The following is an 8,467-nucleotide window of genomic DNA, read 5'->3' as shown; positions in this document are numbered from 1 at the left end:
TGTAGCAATAATTGGGGCAAGGCCCAACTATCATGCGGCTCCTCGATCAAGCAAAAGCATGTATGACATGAAGATCAAGTCATGAGATGGTGGGTGTTGCATGGAAATGTATCTCAGAAAGGCTATGGAAATGCCTTAGTAGGTAGGTATGGTGGCTGTTTTAAGGAAAGATATAATGAGGCTTATGTATGACAGAGCGTATCATGTCATGGGTTTGGATGCACCGGCGGAGTTTGCACCAACTCTCAATGTGAGAAAGGGCAATGCACGGTACCGAAGAGGCTAGCAAAATATGGATGGTGGTGTTGGAAATATGCCCTAGAGGCAATAATAAATTAGTTATTATTATATTTCTTAGTTCATGATAATCGTTTATTATCCATGCTATAATTGTATTGATTGGAAACACAATACTTGTGTGGATACATAGACAAAACACTGTCCCTAGTAAGCCTCTAATTGACTAGCTCGTTGATCAAAGATGGTCAAGGTTTCCTAGACATAGGCAAGTGTTGTTACTTGATAACGGGATCACATCATTAGGAGAATCATGTGATGGACTAGACCCAAAACTAATAGACGTAGCATGTTGATCGTGTCATTTTGTTGCTACTGTTTTCTGTGTGTCAAGTATTTGTTCCTATGACCATGAGATCATATAACTCACTGACACCGGAGGAATGCTTTGTGTGTATCAAACGTCGCAACGTAACTGGGTGACTATAAAGATGCTCTACAGGTATCTCCGAAGGTGTTCGTTGAGTTAGTATGGATCGAGACTGGGATTTGTCACTCCGTGTGACGGAGAGGTATCTCGAGGCCCACTCGGTAATACAACATCACACACAAGCCTTGCAAGCAATGTGACTTAGTGTAAGTTGCAGGATCTTGTATTACGGAACAAGTAAAGAGACTTGCCGGTAGACGAGATTGAAATAGGTATGCGAATACTGACGATCGAATCTCGGGCAAGTAACATACCGAAGGACAAAGGGAATGACATACGGGATTATATGAATCCTTGGCACTGAGGTTCAAACGATAAGATCTTCGTAGAATATGTGGGATCCAATATGGGCATCCAGGTCCCGCTATTGGATATTGACCGAGGAGTCACTCGGGTCATGTCTACATAGTTCTCGAACCCGCAGGGTGTGCACACTTAAGGTTCGACGTTGTTTTATGCGTATTTGAGTTATATGGTTGGTTACCGAATGTTGTTTGGAATCCCGGATGAGATCACGGACGTCACGAGGGTTTCCAGAATGGTCCAGAAACGAAGATTGATATATAGGATGACCTCATTTGATTACTCGAAGGTTTTCGAAGTTACCGGGAATGTACCGGGAATGACGAATGGGTTCTGGGTGTTCACCGGGGGGGCAACCCACCCCAGGGATGCCCATAGGCCTTGGGGGTGGCGCACCAGCCCTTAGTGGGCTGGTGGGACAGCTCAAGAAGGCCATATGCGCCAAGGATAGAAAATCAAAGAGAAAAGAAAAAAAAGAGGTGGGAAAGGAGAGAAGGACTCCACTTTCCAATCCTAGTTGGACTAGGATTGGAGGAGGACTCCTCCTCCCTTGGTGGCGCAGCCCTTGGGGCTCCTTGAGCCTCAAGGCAATCCTCCCCTCCCTCCTCCTATATATATGGAGCAATTAGGGCTGATTTGAGACAACTTTTGCCACGGCAGCCCGACCACATACCTCCACGGTTTTTCCTCTAGATCGCGTTTCTGCGGAGCTCGGGTGGAGCCCTGCTGAGATTAGATCACCACCAACCTCCGGAGCGCCGTCACGCTGTCGGAGAACTCATATACCTCTCCGTCTCACTTGCTGGATCAAGAAGGCCGAGATCATCGTCGAGCTGTACGTGTGCTGAACGCGGAGGTGCCGTCCGTTCGGCACTACATCGAAGCGGATCGCGGGACGGATCGCAGGACGGTTCGTGGGACAGTTCGCGGGGCGGATCGAGGGACGTGAGAACGTTCCACTACATCAACCGCGTTTCTTAGCGCTTCTGTTGTGCGATCTACAAGGGTACGTAGATCAGAAATCCCCTCTCGTAGATGGAGATCACCATGATAGGACTTCGTGCGCGTAGGAAATTTTTTGTTTCCCATGTGACGTTCTCCAACAGTGGCATCATGAGCTAGGTTCATGCGTAGATGTCTTCTCGATTAGAACACAAAAGTTTTTGTGGGCGGTGATGTGCGTTTTGCTGCCCTCCTTAGTCTTTTCTTATTTCCGCGGCATTGTTGGATCGAAGCGGCTCGGACCGACATTACTCGTACGCTTACGAGAGACTGGTTTCATCGCTACGAGTAACTCCGTTGCTCAAAGATGACTGGCGGGTGTTGGTTTCTCCAAGTTTAGTTGAATCGGATTTGACCGAGGAGGTCCTTGGATGAGGTTAAATAGCAATTCATACATCTCCATTGTGGTGTTTGCGTAAGTAAGATGCGATCCTACTAGATACCCATGGTCACCACGTAAAACATGCAACAACAATTAGAGGACGTCTAACTTGTTTTTGCAGGGTATGCTTGTGATGTGATATGGCCAACGATGTGATATGATATATTGGATGTATGAGATGATCATGTTGTAATAGTTAATATCGACTTGCACGTCGATGGTACGGCAACCAGCAGGAGCCATAGGGTTGTCTTTAGACTAACATTTGTGCTTGCAGATGCGTTTACTATATTGCTAGGACGTAGCTTTAGTAGTAATAGCATGAGTAGCACGACAACCCTGATGGCGACACATTGATGGAGATCATGGTGTAACACCGGTGACAAGAAGATCATCCGGTGCTTTGGTGATGGAGATCAAGAAGCACATGATGATGGCCATATCATGTCACTTATGAATTGCATGTGATGTTAATCCTTTATGCACCTTATCTTGCTTAGAACGACGGTAGCATTATGAGGTGATCTCTCACTAAAATTTCAAGACAAATTGTGTTCTCCCCGACTGTGCACCGTTGCGACAGTTCTTCGTTTCGAGACACCACGTGATGATCGGGTGTGATAGACTCAACGTTCACATACAACGGGTGCAAAACAGTTGCACACGCGGAACACTCGGGTTAAGCTTGACGAGCCTAGCATGTGCAGACATGGCCTCAGAACACATGAGACCGAAAGGTCGAGCATGAATCGTATAGTTGATATGATTAGCATAGAGATGCTTACGACTGAAACTATTCTCGACTCACGTGATGATCGGACTTGAGATAGTGGATTTGGATCATGTACCACTCAAATGACTAGAGAGATGTACTTTTTGAGTGGGAGTTCTTGAGTAATATGATTAATTGAACTAATTGTCATGAACATAGTCTAATGGTCTTTGCGAATTATGATGTAACTTGCGCTATAGCTCTACTATTTTCATATGTTCCTAGAGAAAATTTAGTTGAAAGTTGATAGTAGCAAACTTTGCAGAGGATTGTCCTCGTTGCTGCGCAGAAGGCTTATGTCCTTAATGCACCACTCGGTGTGCTGCACCTCGAGCATCGTCTGTGGATGTTGTGAACATCCGACATACACGTTTCTGATGACTACACGATAGTTCAGTACAAAATACTTAATGGCTTAGAAGCAAGGCGCCGACGACGTTTTGAAACGTCACGGAACATAAGAGATGTTCTAAAGAGATGAAATTGTGATTTCATGCTTGTGCCCTTGTTAAGAGGTACGAGACCTCTGACAAGATTCTTTGTCCACAAAGTAAGGGAGAAAAGCTCAATCGTTGATCGTGTGCTCAGATTATCTGAGTACGACAATCGCTTGAATCAAGTGGGAGTTAATCTTCGAGATGAGATAGTGATGGTTCTCCAAAGTCACTGTCACCAAGCTGTGAGAGCTTCGTGATGAATTATAACATATCAAGGATAGATACAATGATCCTTGAGCAATTCGCGATGTTTGACACTGCGAAAGTAGAAATCAAGAAGGAGCATCAATAGTTGATGGTTAGTAAAACCACTAAGTTTCAAGAAAGGCAAGGGCTAGAAGGGATACTTCGTGAAACGACAAAACAATTGCTGCACTAATGAAGAGACCCAAGATTAAACCCAAACCCGAGACTAAGTGCTTCTGTAATGAGGGGAACAGTCACTGAGGCGGAGCAACTCTAGATACTTGGTAGATAAGAAGGCTGGCAAAAGTCGAAAGAAGTATATTTGATATACATGATGTTGATGTGTACTTTACTAGTACTCCTAGTAGCACGAGGGTATTGGATACCGGTTCGGTTGCTAAGTGATTAGTAACATGAAATGAAAGCTACGGCATAAACGGAGACTAGCTAAAGGCGAGGTGACGATACGTGTTGGAAGTGTTTCCAAGGTTGATATGATCAAACGTCGCACGCTCCCTCTACCATCGGGATTGGTGTTAAACCTAAATAATTGTTATTTGGTGCTTGCGTTAAGCATGAACATGATTGGATCGTGTTTATTGCAATACGATTATTCATTTAAAGAGAATAATGGTTACTCTATTTGCTTGAATAATCACCTTCAATGGTTTATTGAATCTCGATTGTAGTGTTACACATGTTCATGATATTGGTGCCAAAAGATACGAGGTAATGATGATAGTACCACTTACTTGTGGCACTGCCGCTTGAGTCATGTTGGTATAAATTGCATGAAGAGGCTCCATGCTGATGGATCTTTATACTCACTTGATTTTGAATCACTAGTGACATACAAATCACACCACATGAGCAAGGCCTTGTTTTCATTGAGATGAAACAAGATAGTAACTTGTTGGAAGTGATACATTTTGATGTATGCAGTCCAATGGGTGCTGAGGCACGCAGTGGATGTCATTATGTTCTTACTTCAATGACGATTTGAGTAGATACAAGAGTATTTACTTAATGAATCACAAGTCTGAAATATTGAAAAGTTCAATTCTGTTTCGGAGTGAACTTCGTCGTAACAAGAGGATAAACTGTCTACGATATGATCATAGAAATGAATATCTGAGTTACGAGTTTTGGTAAGCAGTTAAGACAATGTGGAAATTGTTTCGCAGTTCATGCCACCTGGAACATCATGGTGTGATGATGTGTCTGAACGTCATAGCCACGCACTATTTGGTATGGTGCATGCTATGATGTCTCTTAACGAATTACCACTATCGTTTATGGGTTATGCATTAGAGACAACCGCATTCACTTTAAATAGGGCATCGCGTATTTTGTAACATCCCAAAATTATAAATTTTGGAATGTTAATATAATTATTAGATTGATTGTTTGTTTGTTTGAGTGATTGAAACTTGAGTGGAATTTGAAACTTCTCAAAAAAATGATAGGGAATAAAATGACTTTCCCAAAATTTTCTATTTTGAATCCCTTTTCAATTTTGAGTTTGAATATTTTCAAAACTCTTTGATTAAAAAAAATCAAACGAGAGGAGGAAAATGACCCTCCAAAATCAGAGGCAATGTCTTGATTCAAATTTTAAGTATTTGCAATTTATTTGAAATTCAAATTCCTTTTCATTTTAAAGTTATTGCAAAAAAAATAATTTTTTTGTTTTGAAAATATGTTCAAGTTTTAGAAAATTTTGATATATAATATGTCTATATAAAATTTCTCTCTTTTTCATTTATACGTTTTTTCTTTGTTTTTAAAAAGAATTTGTTCGTTTGCAAAAAAAAAAAGGCCGCGCTTGGCCGTACTAGTCATGTGGCCGGCCGATTCCTTTGGCACATGAGACACCTTTGTCCCTCTTTTTTTCTATTTTCCCTACACTACGTATATGTTTAGTCCCACATTGCTTATCTATGGACCATTAGACCTCCCTTCCACCTATAAGTATAGACCCGTAGGAGCATCCAAAAATCATCTATTTCGGGTTAAATCAATCTTTTGGTTTAACTAGATTTATTAAATAAAAATATTTTTTCCTTCTCTTCGGCGGGATTTCTGGAAGTCGTCTCCTCATTGGAATTAATTCTTACTCTACATTCTAAAGGTATTTCTCTTCGTATTTTTTTATACTCTCGTAGTTTATTATTTCTAGACTAGTATTCCTACACTAGTATACGGTAGAGTAATTAGATATATTATTTAGTCTTCGTATTTACACATTAGTACTAGAATTCTTTTAGACATAGCACTTTTCTTCCGCAAAACAGCTTGGCCCTGATTTTTCAAATAGCCATAACTTTTTACTCGTTTATCCGAATTAGATGAAACCAACGACTAGAGTTTCGTCTTGATCCCACCTATCCGATGAACCTATCATATCAACTTTTTTTTGAAATTTTCAAATTTCGAAATTTGTTCATATTCATATTCAAACTTCTTTTGATCATATATTTTTATCCGTAGCTCCGTTTTAGATGAATTCAATTGCGTCGGATTCGTATCAAAGTAATCTTTCCGTTTGTATCATTAGTTTTAACTTTTCAACTTATAATTTTGATCAAATCAGATTTATCTATTAGTGCCCAAAAGTGTTCACATCATTGTAAGCCGATTCAATGTTATATTGACGTATTTGTATCTTTTGATCCGCTAGTTCAAATCTAGTAATTCTTTTTTCTACACGCTCATATTGATCTACTATAGTCAATAGCATCATTAGTTTCGACCTTTGAACCTTACAAATTTGAGCGATTCAAATTTGTATTCGAACATTCATTTGATCTTATCTTGGAAATCGTACCACCTTTTCAATTGATTCATTTCACCCCTAAACACTCATGTCATATATTTTTGTACGTAACCATCGTACTTCAGTTCAACTTCTCTTGACCTTTTGAATGCAAATTCAATTCATACTTCAATTCGCTATAACTTGCGTTGTACTGCTCCATTTCAAGAAATTCTTTCTACAAATAAATTCGTATGTCTTATACTATTTGTCAAATAACATTCATGTTGTTCTCCCAATATTTTTGATCATCTCCCATAGTGTATGCAAGTTGAGCTTATATAGCAATAGTTCATCGTCCATTAACTCTTTTGATCTCATTCATGCACCTTCACTTTACAACACACTTGGGACCTTTTTATTAAACCTTAGTACGTTGTTATTTTGTACCAAGACATGCTTTGTTCTTATGTTCTCTTGGTTCTTCCTTTTGGCATGAATGTTTATTGAATGCTATTTGTTTACGATAGATTGCTGGGAGTGTGGCGAGTAGAATTATCAGGATTATGAGAGCGACTATCTTCATCAAGTAATACCAGGCAAGTCATTTTGATCATACTATCACCTATGTTTTATGCATCGTAGTTCTACCATCCTATGCCCAATTGCATGTTGCTTAGGTACTTGGAAATTTTAGTATAGATTGTAGTATCATGTGGTAGGCACACAACAACCCCGATACTTGGCCCCGGGCCGACAACTTTCATAGTGCTATGCTTGAGTAGACGGGATTTCGGTTGAGTGCATAACACGAGTGATGCGAGGTTGATTAAATAATCAAGACCGGTTAAGACAAGATTTTCAAGACCTCGGACGCAATGCAACTCTGGGTGAAGGACGGTTGATCGGCTCCGTGGAGAACCCAGTGGATGACCCGGGATGCTGGAGAGGCCATGACATCCTACGGAAAGCTTCACCCAGGCTCAAAGGGACGAACGGATATTTTCAAGACCCAAGGCTTACCTGCACAGCCACAAGTCATTATGGGCTCTGGCTTGGTTGGACAACGCGGCGACTCTGGACAGGCGGTGCTAGCAGATGTAGAAGAACGGTAGGATTGGATGGGCACCGACAGGGATTCAGAGGGACCCGTTGAAAGACCATGTTTTGATCATCCGATCTTCAAACACCCTGAAGTGCGAGGACATACTCGGAGGCGATCAAATCTTGTGGGGAACGTGTGCAAAACTCTGCAGAGTACTCAAACCTAATCGATTAGCCGTGTCCACGGTCATGGACAACTTGAGCCAAAGGAACTGAAGTTATCTGGATTTCTCAACACCATTAAATATATTTGATGAGGGTAATTATTGACAACATGGGTACGAGAATTGGTTGGTGGAACCATCTCGTTAACAACCAACAATGTAGTAACATTTTGCTTTTAGCCCTCTCTTGATGTAGGAGAAAACTTGCTTTTCGCTAAAAACTTATAGCCCCACCTGCCATATATGCATATAGTATAGATGATTACTTTTCATCCCTCTCTTATGTGACTTGCCCGCATATTCAATATGCTGACCTACACGGCTGCAACGTCTTATGTTGCAGATATTTTCTTCGACGAGTAAGAGTACGATTCAGGGTTACGGTCTACACTCAACTTGCCGTTGGTGTTTATTGGGACTCCACTCCCTTGACTGCTTCCGCTGAGATATTTAAGGTATATATCAGTTTTACGCTATTTGCATGTGATTGCACTTTGATATATACATTGATGTACTGTGTGTGCCAGCATACTGATCCAGGGATGGTAGAGAAACACGGAGGCTTGACTCGTTTT

This window comes from Hordeum vulgare, chromosome 7H (assembly GCF_904849725.1).
Source record: "Hordeum vulgare subsp. vulgare chromosome 7H, MorexV3_pseudomolecules_assembly, whole genome shotgun sequence".
In the NCBI taxonomy this organism is placed as follows: domain Eukaryota; kingdom Viridiplantae; phylum Streptophyta; class Magnoliopsida; order Poales; family Poaceae; genus Hordeum; species Hordeum vulgare.
Note: the sequence above shows the minus strand (reverse complement) of the source record.